The sequence below is a fragment of the Lissotriton helveticus genome, chromosome 2_2, assembly GCF_964261635.1.
Source record: "Lissotriton helveticus chromosome 2_2, aLisHel1.1, whole genome shotgun sequence".
Classification (NCBI taxonomy): domain Eukaryota; kingdom Metazoa; phylum Chordata; class Amphibia; order Caudata; family Salamandridae; genus Lissotriton; species Lissotriton helveticus.
In genome coordinates, this window is record NC_136060.1 from 520,179,499 (window position 1) to 520,193,164 (window position 13,666).

The following is a 13,666-nucleotide window of genomic DNA, read 5'->3' on the forward strand; positions in this document are numbered from 1 at the left end:
GTGCGAGCTTCTCTCACCCCCTCAAGAGAGCTGATAACAGCAGTGCGAGCTTCTCTCATCACCACAAGAGTACTGATAGCAGCAGTGCGAGCTTCTCTCAAGCCTCAAGAGTGCTGATAGCAGCAGTGCGAGCTTCTCTCAAGCCTCAAGAGTGCTAATAGCAGCAGTGCGAGCTTCTCTCATCCACACAAGTGTGCTGATAGCAGCAGTGCAAGCTTCTCTCATCCCCACAAGAGTGCTGATAGCAGCAGTGCAAGCTTCTCTCACTCCAACTAGAGTGTTGATAGCAGCAGTGTGAGCTTCTCTCACTCCCACTAGAGTGCTGATAGCAGCAGTGCGAGCTTCTCTCATTCCCACAAGAGAGCTGATAGCAGCAGTGCAAGCTTCTCTCATCCCCACAAGAGAGCTGATAGCAGCAGTGCGAACTTCTCTCAAGCCTCAAGAGTGCTGATAGCAGCAGTGCGAGCTTCTCTCAAGCCTCAAGAGTGCTAATAGCAGCAGTGCGAGCTTCTCTCATCCCCACAAGAGCACTGATAGCAGCAGTGCGAGCTTCTCTCACTCCCACTAGAGTGCTGATAGCAGCAGTGCGAGCTTCTCTCACTCCCACTAGAGTGCTGATAGCAGCAATGTGACCTTCTCTCATCCCCACAAGAGCGCTTATAGCAGCAGTGCGAGCTTCTCTCATCCCCACAAGAGAGCTGGTAGCAGCAGTTTGAGATTCTCTCATCCCCACAAGAGTGCTGATAGCAGCAGTGCGAGCTTCTCTCAAGCCTCAAGAGTGCTGATAGCAGCAGTGCGAGCTTCTCTCAAGCCTCAAGAGTGCTAATAGCAGCAGTGCAAGCTTCTCTCATCCACACAAGAGTGCTGATAGCAGCAGTGCGAGCTTCTCTCATCCCCACAAGAGCACTGATAGCAGCAGTGCAAGCTTCTCGCATCCCCACAAGAGAGCTGATAGCAGCAGTGCGAGCTTCTCTCATCCCCATAAGAGAGATGATAGAAGCGTGTGCGAGCTTCTCTCATTCCCACAAGAGTGCTGATAGCAGCAGTGCAAGCTTCTCTCGTTCCCACAAGAGTGCTGATAGCAGCAGTGCCAGCTTCTCTCATCCCCACAAGAGAGCTGATAGCAGCAGTGCGAACTTCTCTCATCACCACAAGAGTGCTGATAGCAGCAGTGCGAGCTTCTCTCACTCCCACTAGAGTGCTGATAGCAGCAGTGCGAGCTTCTCTCATCCACAAGAGAGCTGATAGCAGCAGTGCGAGCTTCTCTCATCAACACAAGAGAGCTGATAGCAGCAGTGCGAGCTTCTCTCATCCCCACAAGAGAGCTGATAGCAGCAGTGTAAGATTCTCTCATCCCCACAAGAGTGCTGATAGCAGCAGTGCGAGCTTCTGTCACCCCACAAGAGTGCTGATAGCAGCAGTGCGAGCTTCTCTCATCTCCACAAGAGTGCTGATAGCAGCAGTGCAAGCTTCAGTCACCCCACAAGAGTGCTGATAGCAGCAGTGTGAGCTTCTCTCATCCACAAGAGTGCTGATAGCAGCAGTGCAAGCTTCTCTCATCCCCGCAAGAGCGCTGATAGCAGCAGTGCGAGCTTCTCTCAAGCCTCAAGAGTGCTGATAGCAGCAGTGCAAGCTTCTGTCATCCCCTCAAGAGTGCTGATAGCAGCAGTGCGAGCTTCTCTCATCCCCACAAGAGTGCTGATAGCAGCAATGCAAGCTTCTCTCATCCCCACAAGAGTGCTGATAGCAGCAGTGCAAGCTTCTCTAATCCCCATAAGAGCACTGATGGTAGCAGTGCAAGCTTCTCTCATCCTACAAGAGAGCTGATAGCAGCAGTGAGAGCTTCTCTCATCCACAAGAGAGCTGATAGCAGCAGTGCGAGCTTCTCTCATCCCCACAAGCGCACTGATAGCAGCAGTGCGAGCTTCTCTCATCCCCACAAGAGTGCTGACAGCAGCAGTGCGAGCTTCTCTCATCCCCACAAGAGAGCTGATAGCAGCAGTGCCAGCTTCTCTCATTCCCACAAGAGTGCTGATAACAACAGTGCGAGCTTCTCTCATCCCTACAAGAGAGCTCATAGCAGCAGTGCGAGCATCTCTCATTCCCACAAGAGCACTGATAGTAGCAGTGCAAGCTTCTCTCATCCCCACAAGAGTGCTGATAGCAGCAGTGCAAGCTTCTCTCATCCCCACAAGAGTGCTGATAGCAGCAGTGTGAGCTTCTCTCATCCCCACAAGAGTGCTGATAGCAGCAGTGCGAGCTTCTCTCATCCCCACAAGAGCGCTGATAGCAGCAGTGCGAGCTTCTATCATTCCCACAAGAGCGCTGATAGCAGCAGTGCGAGCTTCTCTCATCCCTACAAGAGTGCTGATAGTAGCAGTGCGAGCTTCTCTCATCCCCACAAGAGTGCTGATAGCAGCAGTGCAAGCTTCTCTCATCCCCACAAGAGTGCTGATAGCAGCAGTGCAAGCTTCTCTCATCCCCACAAGAGCGCTGATAGCAGCAGTGCGAGCTTCTCTCATCCACACAAGAGTGCTGATAGCAGCAGTGCAAGCTTCTCTCATCCCCACAAGAGTGCTGATAGCAGCAGTGCGAGCTTCTCTCATCCCCACAAGTGTGCTGATAGCAGCAGTGCGAGCTTCTCTCATCCACAAGAGAGGTGATAGCAGCAGTGCAAGCTTCTCTCATCCCCACAAGAGTGCTGATAGCAGCAGTGCGAGCTTCTCTCATCCCCACAAGAGTGCTGATAGCAGCAGTGCAAGCTTTTCTCATCCCCACAAGAGTGCTGATAGCAGCAGTGCGAGCTTCTCTCATCCCCACAAGAGTGCTGATAGCAGCAGTGCAAGCTTTTCTCATCCCCACAAGAGTGCTGATAGCAGCAGTGCAAGCTTCTCTCATCCCCACAAGAGTGTTGATAGCAGCAGTGCAAGCTTCTCTCAAGCCTCAAGAGAGCTGATAGCAGCAGTGCGAGCTTCTCTCAAGCCTCAAGAGTGCTAATAGCAGCAGTGTGAGCTTCTCTCATCCACAAGAGAGCTGATAGCAGCAGTGCGAGCTTCTCTCATCAACACAAGAGAGCTGATAGCAGCAGTGCGAGCTTCTCTCATCTACAAGAGAGCTGATAGCAGCAGTGAGAGTTTCTCTCATCCACAAGAGAGCTGATAGCAGCAGTGCGAGCTTCTCTCATCAACACAAGAGAGCTGATAGCAGCAGTGCGAGCTTCTCTCACTCCTTCAAGAGAGCTGATAGCAGCAGTACGAGCTTCTCTCATCAACACAAGAGAGCTGATAGCAGCAGTGCGAGCTTCTCTCACTCCTTCAAGAGAGCTGATAGCAGCAGTACGAGCTTCTCTCATCAACACAAGAGTGCTGATAGCAGCAGTGCGAGCTTCTCTCACTCCTTCAAGAGAGCTGATAGCAGCAGTGCGAGCTTCTCTCACTCCTTCAATAGAGCTGATAGCAGCAGTGCGAGCTTCTCTCACTCCTTCAAGAGAGCTGATAGTAGTAGTGCGAGCTTCTCTCATCCCCACAAGAGTGCTGATAGTAGCAGTGCAAGCTTCTCTCATCCCTACAAGAGAGCTCATAGCAGCAGTGCGAGCTTCTCTCATCCCCACAAGAGCACTGATAGTAGCAGTGCAAGCTTCTCTCATCCCTACAAGAGAGCTCATAGCAGCAGTGCAAGCTTCTCTCATTCCCACAAGAGAGCTGATAACAACAGTGCGAGCTTCTCTCATCTCCACAAGAGTGCTGATAGCAGCAGTGCAAGTTTCTCTCATCCCCACAAGAGCGCTGATAGCAGCAGTGCGAGCTTCTCTCATCCCTACAAGAGTGCTGATAGTAGCAGTGCAAGCTTCTGTCACCCCACAAGAGTGCTGATAGCAGCAGTGCGAGCTTCTCTCATCCCCACAAGAGTGCTGATAGCAGCCGTGCGAGCTTCTCTCGTCCTACAAGAGAGCTCATAGCAGCAGTGCGAGCTTCTCTCATTCCCACAAGAGTGCTGATAGCAGCAGTGAGAGCTTCTCTCATCCCCACAAGAGCACTGATAGCAGCAGTGCGAGCTTCTCTCATCCCCACAAGAGAGCTGATAGCAACAGTGCAAGCTTTTCTCATCCGCAGAAGAGAGCTGATAGCAGCAGTGCGAGCTTCTCTCATCCCCACAAGAGAGCTGATAGCAACAGTGCAAGCTTCTCTCACCCCCACAAGAGTGCTGATAGCAGCAGTGTGAGCTTCTCTCATCCCCACAACGGTGCTGATAGCAGCAGTGCGAGCTTCTCTCATCCCCACAAGAGTGCTGATAACAACAGTGCGAGCTTCTCTCATCCCCACAAGAGAGCTCATAGCAGCAGTGCGAGCATCTCTCATTCCCACAAGAGCACTGATAGCAGCAGTGCGAGCTTCTCTCATCCCCACAAGAGTGCTGATAGCCGCAGTGCAAGCTTCTCTCATCCCCACAAGAGAGCTGATAGCAGCAGTGCAAGCTTCTCTCATCCACACAAGAGTGCTGATAGCAGCAGTGCGAGCTTCTCTCATCCCCACAAGAGTGCTGATAGTAGCAGTGCGAGCTTATCTCAGCCCCACAAGAGAGCTCATAGCAGCAGTGCGAGCATCTCTCATTCCCACAAGAGCACTGATAGTAGCAGTGCAAGCTTCTCTCATCCCCACAAGAGTGCTGATACTAGCAGTGCAAGCTTCTCTCATCCCCACAAGAGCACTGATAGTAGCAGTGCGAGCTTCTCTCATCCCCACAAGAGTGCTGATAGCCGCAGTGCAAGCTTCTCTCAAGCCTCAAGAGTGCTGATAGCAGCAGTGCGAGCTTCTCTCAAGCCTCAAGAGTGCTAATAGCAGCAGTGCAAGCTTTTCTCATCCGCAGAAGAGTGCTGATAGCAGCAGTGCGAGCTTCTCTCATCCACAAGAGAGCTGATAGCAGCAGTGCGAGCTTCTCTCATCCACAAGAGAGCTGATAGCAGCAGTGCGAGCTTCTCTCATCCCCACAAGAGTGCTGATACTAGCAGTGCAAGCTTCTCTCATCCACACAAGAGTGCTGATAGCAGCAGTGCGAGCTTCTCTCATCCCCACAAGAGTGCTGATAGCCGCAGTGCAAGCTTCTCTCAAGCCTCAAGAGTGCTGATAGCAGCAGTGCGAGCTTCTTTCAAGCCTCAAGAGTGCTAATAGCAGCAGTGCAAGCTTTTCTCATCCGCAGAAGAGTGCTGATAGCAGCAGTGCGAGCTTCTCTCATCCACAAGAGAGCTGATAGCAGCAGTGCGAGCTTCTCTCACTCCCACTAGAGTGCTGATAGCAGCAGTGCGAGCTTCTCTCATCCCTCCAAGAGTGCTGATAGCAGCAGTGCGAGCTTCTCTCATCCCTCCAAGAGTGCTGATAGCAGCAGTGCGAGCTTCTCTCATCCCTCCAAGAGTGCTAATAGCAGCAGTGCAAGCTTTTCTCATCTGCAGAAGAGTGCTGATAGCAGCAGTGCAAGCTTCTCCCACCCCCTCAAGAGAGCTGACAGCAGCAGTGCAAGCTTCTCTCACCCCCTCAAGAGAGCTGACAGCAGCAGTGCAAGCTTCTCTCACTCCCACTAGAGTGCTGATAGCAGCAGTGCGAGCTTCTCTCATCCCTCCAAGAGTACTGATAGCAGCAGTGCGAGCTTCTCTCATCCCCACCGGAGTGCTGATAGCAGAAGTGCGAGCTTCTCTCATCCCCACAAGAGTGCTGATAGCAGCAGTGAATGCTTCTCTCATCCCCACAAGAGTGCTGATAGCAGCAGTGCGAGCTTCTCTCGGCCCCACAAGAGTGCTGATAGCAGCAGTGCAAGCTTCTCTCACTCCTTCAAGAGAGCTGATAGCAGCAGTGCGAGCTTCTCTCATCCCCTCAAGAGTGCTGATAGCAGCAGTGCGAGCTTCTCTCATCCCCTCAAGAGTGCTGATAGCAGCAGTGCAAGCCTCTGTCACCCCCTCAAGAGAGCTGATAGCAGCAGTGTGAGCTTCTCCCACCCCCTCAAGAGAGCTGACAGCAGCAGTGCGAGCTTCTCTCACTCCCACTAGAGTGCTGATAGCAGCAGTGCAAGCTTCTCTCACTCCCACTAGAGTGCTGATAGCAGCAGTGCAAGCATCTCTCATCCACAAGAGTGCTGATAGCAGCAGTGCGAGCTTCTCTCATCCACAAGAGAGCTGATAGCAGCAGTGAGAGCTTCTCTCATCCACAAGAGAGCTGATAGCAGCAGTATTAGCTTCTCTCATCAACACAAGAGAGGTGATTGCAGCAGTGCGAGCTTCTCTCACTCCCACTAGAGTGCTGATAGCAGCAGTGAGAGCTTCTCTCATTCCCACAAGAGTGCTGATAGCAGCAGTGCGAGTATCTCTCACCTCCTCAAGAGTGCTAATAGCGGCAGTGCGAGCTTCTCTCATCCACAAGAGAGCTGATAGCAGCAGTGCGAGCTTCTCTCATCCCCACAAGAGTGCTGATAGCAGCAGTGCGAGCTTCTCTCATCCACACAAGAGAGCTGATAGCAGCAGTGCGAGCTTCTCTCATCCCCACAAGAGTGCTGATAGCAGCAGTGCGAGCTTCTCTCATCCCCACAAGAGTGCTGATAGCAGTAGTGCAAGCTTCTCTCATCCCCACAAGATTGCTGATAGTAGCAGTGCAAGCTTCTCTCATCCCCGCAAGAGTGCTGATAGTAGCAGTGCAAGCTTCTCTCATCCCCACAAGAGTGCTGATAGTAGCAGTGCAAGCTTCTCTCACCCCCACAAGAGTGCTGATAGCAGCAGTGCGAGCTTCTCTCATCCCCACAAGAGTGCTGATAGCAGCAGTGCGAGCTTCTCTCATCCCCACAAGAGCACTGATAGTAGCAGTGCAAGCTTCTCTCATTCCCACATGAGAGCTGATAACAACAGTGTGAGCTTCTCTCCTCCCCACAAGAGTGCTGATAGTAGCAGTGCGAGCTTCTCTCACCCCCACAAGAGCACTGATAGTAGCAGTGCAAGCTTCTCTCACTCCCACTAGAGAGCTGATAGCAGCAGTGCGAGCTTCTCTCATCCCCACAAGAGTGCTGATAGCCGCAGTGCAAGCTTCTCTCAAGCCTCAAGAGTGCTGATAGCAGCAGTGCGAGCTTCTCTCATCCCCACAAGAGCACTGATAGTAGCAGTGCAAGCTTCTCTCACTCCCACTAGAGAGCTGATAGCAGCAGTGCGAGCTTCTCTCATCCCCACAAGAGTGCTGATAGCCGCAGTGCAAGCTTCTCTCAAGCCTCAAGAGTGCTGATAGTAGCAGTGCAAGCATCTCTCATCCCCACAAGAGTGCTGATAGTAGCAGTGCAAGCATCTCTCATCCCCACAAGAGCACTGATAGTAGCAGTGCAAGCTTCTCTCATCCACACAAGAGTGCTGATAGTAGCAGTGCAAGCTTCTCTCATCCCCACAAGAGTGCTGATAGCAGCAGTGCGAGCTTCCTCATCCCCACAAGAGTGCTGATAGCCGCAGTACAAGCTTCTCTCAAGCCTCAATAGTGCTGATAGCAGCAGTGCGAGCTTCTCTCAAGCCTCAAGAGAGCTAATAGCAGCAGTGCAAGCTTTTCTCATCCGCAGAAGAGTGCTGATAGCAGCAGTGCAAGCTTCTCTAATACCCGCAAGAGTGCTGATAGCAGCAGTGCGAGCTTTTCTCATCCACAAGAGAGCTGATAGCAGCAGTGCAAGCTTCTCTAATACCCGCAAGAGTGCTGATAGCAGCAGTGCGAGCTTCTCTCACTCCCACTAGAGTGCTGTTAGCAGCAGTGCGAGCTTCTCTCATCCCCACAAGAGTGCTGATAGTAGCAGTGCGAGCTTCTCTCACCTCCTCAAGAGAGCTGATAGCAGCAGTGCAAGCTTCTCTCATCCCCACAAGAGTGCTGATAGCAGCAGTACGAGCTTCTCTCATCAACACAAGAGAGCTGATAGCAGCAGTGCGAGCTTCTCTCACTCCTTCAAGAGAGCTGATAGCAGCAATGCAAGCTTCTCTCATCCACACATGAGAGCTGATAGCAGCAGTGCGAGCTTCTCTCACCCCCACAAGAGCACTGATAGTAGCAGTGCGAGCTTCTCTCATCCCTACAAGAGAGCTGATAGCAGCAGTGCAATCTTCTCTCATCTCTGTGGTAAATAAATAATTAATTACCGGTTCTATTTTTCAGGATACTCATATAAACAGATAGCTCAATAAATAAGAGTCAGGATTCGAGGTATCTTGAGTCACAGGCTTTAATCAGGCATAAAGGACAGGAACAGGACAGCCTGTACGGGAAGGGAATGAAGGCAGCTGCCGGGGGCAGGGAAAATGGCAGGCTAACATTTAACATGGGTGCACAATATATATATACTTTAACAAATACATTACATTCAATACAGTAGGCGTAGCAGTAGGTGTGGTTTCGTAGCAGTCGCGAAAGATAAGGCATAAAGTAGGTGTAACAAGAGGCGTGTACATAGACATGTGATGTGAACGTAACAGAAGTGTCATAAATGGGGCGGAAACATGGAGGGGGCTACCTGAGCAGCTGGGACCTCTAACCTAGTGGTGCGCGCAAATGGGCAATGACGTGTTACCAGGGAGAACTGGGGGCTATGACTTCTGTGCTAGAAGAGGAGACTAAAGTCTGGAGTGTCAGAGCGACATGTACCTAAGGCATATCTAGTATCTGGTGTTTAGAGAACATATTGATAGAATCCAAAAGTTATCAGGGCAAAGGCTACTTGACACTAAGACTGATGCATGCATAATTCTACATGTAGTGCGGGTGCGAGGAATATTCTATGAATATTAATACAGTATTTCTCTTACATGGAGACATAAAGGCTAGACCATGACGGAAACTATTGATGCGATTCAGTAGCTTAGGAATGCAGAGAAGGAGGGCTGGACTGATAACTAGAAGCATAACATACTCTTGGCAGACTGGGAGGCAGAGCCAGGCCGGGCCGGGCACTGTGAGGCATGAAGTAAGCGAAGGGTCAGGGATACAGGTGGGGGCTGTATCGCTCCTCGGAGAGGGTTCAGGAGACAGGAGCTGAATCTGGGTCCGGGCCCTTTTGAGGCCTAGAAACGGGGACTTTATTCTGAATTAACGTGCACACTGTAAAACGTGGCAACATAGGTCTAATACTCGTAGCTTTCACGAGAACTGGAAACTGGCATACTAGAGTTGGGCACAACTATAATTGCGTCTTTAATCGATCTGTGGTAAATAAATAAATAATACCTCTCTTTTTGACTAGACATATATCATAACAGATAGCTCAATAAATAAGAGTCAAGATTCGAGGTAGTAGGAGTTTTGCAGGTTTAATACAGCATAAGGACAGGAACAGGACAACCTGCATAGGAATAGGATGGCAGGGCCCAGCAGCTGCTGGGGCTGGATCTGGGATGAGCGCGCTGACTTTTAATAACAATACATGAGCATATATACATAACGCAAACACATAGCATTACATTGCAGTAGGCGTAGCAGTGGGTGGAGCAGAAGGCGTGACGCGTAGCAGTCGCGAAAGATAAGGGCGAGAAGAGGTGTAACAGGGCGTATACATAGACATGTGATGCAAACGTAACAGAATATGTCATGAATGGGGCGGAAACCATGGAGGGGGCTACCTGAGGAGCCGGGACCTCTAACCTGGTGCTGCGCGCAAACTGGCAATGACGTATCACTAGGAGAAGCTGGGGGCTATGAACTCTGTGCTAGGAGCAGAGACTGAAGTCTGGAGAGTCAGGGCGACATGTACCTAAACAGTATCTAGTATCTGATGTTTAGAGAACATGTTGATATAAACTAGAAGTCAGGAGAGGAAAGGCTGACTTGATTCTAAGACTGGACCATGCATTATTCTACATGTAGTGTGTGATGAAGAATATTAAATGACCATTAAATGCAGTATTTCTCTAACGTGGAGACGTGAAGGCTAGACAATGACGGAAACTATTGATGCGATTCAGTAGTTTAGGAATGCAGAGAAGGAGGACTGAACTGATAACTGGAATCATAACATACTTTTGGCAGACTCAGAGACTGAGCCAGGCTGGGCCGGGCATTGCAAGGCAGGAAGTAAGTGAAGGGTCGAGGATACAGGTGGGGGCTGTATCGCTCCTCAGCGAGGCTGCAGGAGACAGGAGCTGAATCTGGTGTCCAGGCCCTTTTGAGGCCTAGAAACGGGAACTTTATAATAGAATAACGTGCACACTGAGAAACGTGGCAACGTAGCTTTACATAGGCCTGATATTCGTAGTATTCACGAGGACTGGAAACTGGCATACTAGAGGTGGACACAACTATAATTGCGTCTTGGATCGAACATGGGGAATACATATGCATATTTAATCATGCACACATAACATATGATGGATGAGGCGTAGGGACACAGAACATGGCAAAATTTACTTTTCCACATTCCCTCCTTGTCACTACGTTTCCATCAGGAAACATCAATTTTCATGATACCGTCTATCATTTCATACAGTACCATTTGCTCGTCTCGAATTATCCTGGAACGGGATTTAGAACGGGACTTGGGACTAGGAATACAAGAGGTAGCACAAATGCCGCAAATCGCAGGGCCACATTGTATACAGAGACAGCAGCTGAATATGATCGCTACTGCAATACCTAGGAAGGACAATATTTTCCATCCCCATGCGGAAATTATATTCCAGAACCAACCGGACCATGTCCAGGTGCCTGGGTCTTGGTGTATCAGATGGGCAATTTTATGGAGTCTGGTTATAGCTGAATAAACAGACGGCGCGTTATTTGGAATGAAAATGCAGCAACTAGATCCGATGACTCTACAGGCCCCGCCCCTATCGGCCAGTATGACGTCAAGGACGAGACGATTCTGTAAAACGACAAATCTCATAGCAGATTGCTCTTCGGTTAAGTTACCTAGAGCAGAGGCAGTCTCATTTACTACAGCTTCGAGGGTTCTGGTTAACCTACGGATCAGTTTACTATTCTGGATAGGTCCTATAAAGAAAAAGAAACCTCTGTTGAAATCTGTATACTGTTCTAGAGCAGTTTCAGTATAATCGACAATTGGGGACTCCCTTCTATGTCTAATGTGTACTAGATGTGTATTTCTATGATAATCAGGTGGGGCTAGAAAAACAGGTGGCAGTAGGAAGGCAATGTAACAGGTTCCCTCCCAATCGAGGGGCAGACGAACATATGCAGTTTGACCACAAATAAAATAAGAATGACGTGAAGCTTTGAAGATAGATTTCCCACTGTCACTATACTTGACAATAGTGGTACATTCACTATGTCCTACATGTACGGAACCATTATTTCGGACACATAATTCGCCTTTGACTGGCAGTACTGAAATAGCAGGTAAGTCTGGAGTAGTATCAGACTGAACATTCAAGACCATGAAATTCGAAGAATAATTACCTAAATTATACACTTCATTTTCTAGATCTAACCCTGTTCTGTGGGGAAGACCTTGCTTGTCTGGAAAACATGTACTGTTAAGAAAAGACATATCTGTTGAGGATGACGTTAACGTGGACCATGCTCCACACGAACCATTATGTGAGAATGGATAAGGAAAAAGTGGCAGGACTCCCTTCGGTGTCTGGAAAGGGGGGAGTCGACCACACACCCAACAATTAGTGGCATTGCTGGTCTGATGTGAGTAATGTAACATGCGGATAAATGAGTTATTTCGCATAGCGAGGCGGTAAGAGAGTTCATGAGGAGGCAGATCACTAAACGTGTGCTCTACTGTAGCATTAGCAGACTTATTTACATGAGGAACTGGAAGATACAGGAAAAATGCATAACTGGTGCAGGAAATCATAATGCTGAGAAATAATATGAAACTTAGAAAAACGACACATTGGATTGAGTTTTGACTAACTCTCTCACTATGGGGGTCTATTTTATACATGTCAGAAACAGTCTAACCGTTTCACCTAGGGGAGGACTTAGACAATCAAACTGACTGACTTATTTTACTAGACCGGAGTTTTAGTTTATACTCCTGTTGCGGAGTTTTCTCTAACAGGGGAGGGGTTGTAGCAATGTCTTTTGCGGGACAGTCCTTGAGAACAATATTTTGGCAATCCTTCAAATCCTGGGAAATGTTCTTTAAGACGGGTTTCAGTCCATTAAAAAGTTTAATATGAGAAAGGTGCACCCAGCCTTTGCGTCCTTCCAACTTCACGGCTGTACGGGTGGTGAGGAGGACCTGTCGGGGCTCTTTCCAACGAGGCTCCAGCGGACTTGATCTGTCAAAGTTGCGGACCATCACCATGGATCCTGGAACGATTTCATGCGGTGCCACCTCGGTATTGTCTGGAAATGCGGCGGCAACCTGTGAACGACATGAGTTGAGGGCAGACATCAAGGAAGCTAGGTAATCTGTCAGCATATTACTTGAAACATCGGTAATACTTCGGGGTCTAGGAGTACCCCACATATTAGGGGGGCGGCCGAAAACGACCTCATACGGGGACAGACCTGATCTGGAATGTGCAACCATGCGCATATAAAATAAAGCGACTGGCAGAGCTACTAGCCAGTCCACACCTTTTTCTTTACACACTTTTGCAATACGGATTTTCAGGGTCTGGTTATGTCTCTCTACGAGACCGGCTGCTTCAGGATGGCGTACACAATGAAACTTCCACTAGTACCCTAGCAAAAGGGAAACATGCTTCATGAGTTCAGATGAGAATGGCTGGCCGTTGTCAGAATATACGACTCTAGGGAGTCCATAACGAGGGAAGAACTCACGAACCAACTGCTTGGCAGTGGTCGCGGCTGTGTAATCTGGGACTGGATATGCTTCTGTCCACCTGGACAAAGCGCATACAACTACAAGGACATACTTGAAACCTCGACATCGCTCCATCTGAATATAATCCATCTGGAGGACTTCAAAAGGGTGGTCAGGGGGCTGGAATCCACCTTGTTCCACCGGGACACTTTTACCTGGATTAAACTGACAACATATCATACAGGTACGGACTTTCTGCTTGGCTGCAGCTCGTAAATGCTTGTTGAACCAAATGTTCTGGATACTGTCTAACATAGCTTTTTCTCCTAAATGTGCTGGACTATGTGCGGTATTAATAATGACTTGAACCATAGAGTCGGGGAGAAACCATGTGGCTCTACCCTTTGTTAACCATCCTTGATCTGTCTGGACCCCTCCTTGTTCGGACCATTTCTTGATTTCTTCGGGAGTAGCATGTAACTGGATATCTATGACATCTTGTGTAGGGTCCTTAACTGTCATACATGTAGTCGGATCTGGAGTATGTGTCATGTTAACTGGAATGTCTGGAGTCTGTGCTGTAAGCTTGGCTGTGCGATCTGCTAGATCATTACCTTGGGAAATAATGTCAGTAACTTTCGCATGTGCTTTGCACTTCATGATAGCGATAGATGTCGGTAAATGTATGGCATCTAACAGAGCTTGAATAAGGAGACCATGCTGAATCTTGGTTCCATGAGAAGTCATGAAACCTCTCTCCTGCCAGAGCACTCCGAAGTCGTGTACAACTCCAAATGCGTAACGTGAATCTGTGTAAACATTAACTTTCAAGTTCTTGGCGTGTATGCAGGCTTGCGTCAGAGCAACTAGCTCTGCTGCTTGAGCGGACAGGGTATCAATACGGTGTGTCTCAATAACTTCAGTGTCAGTA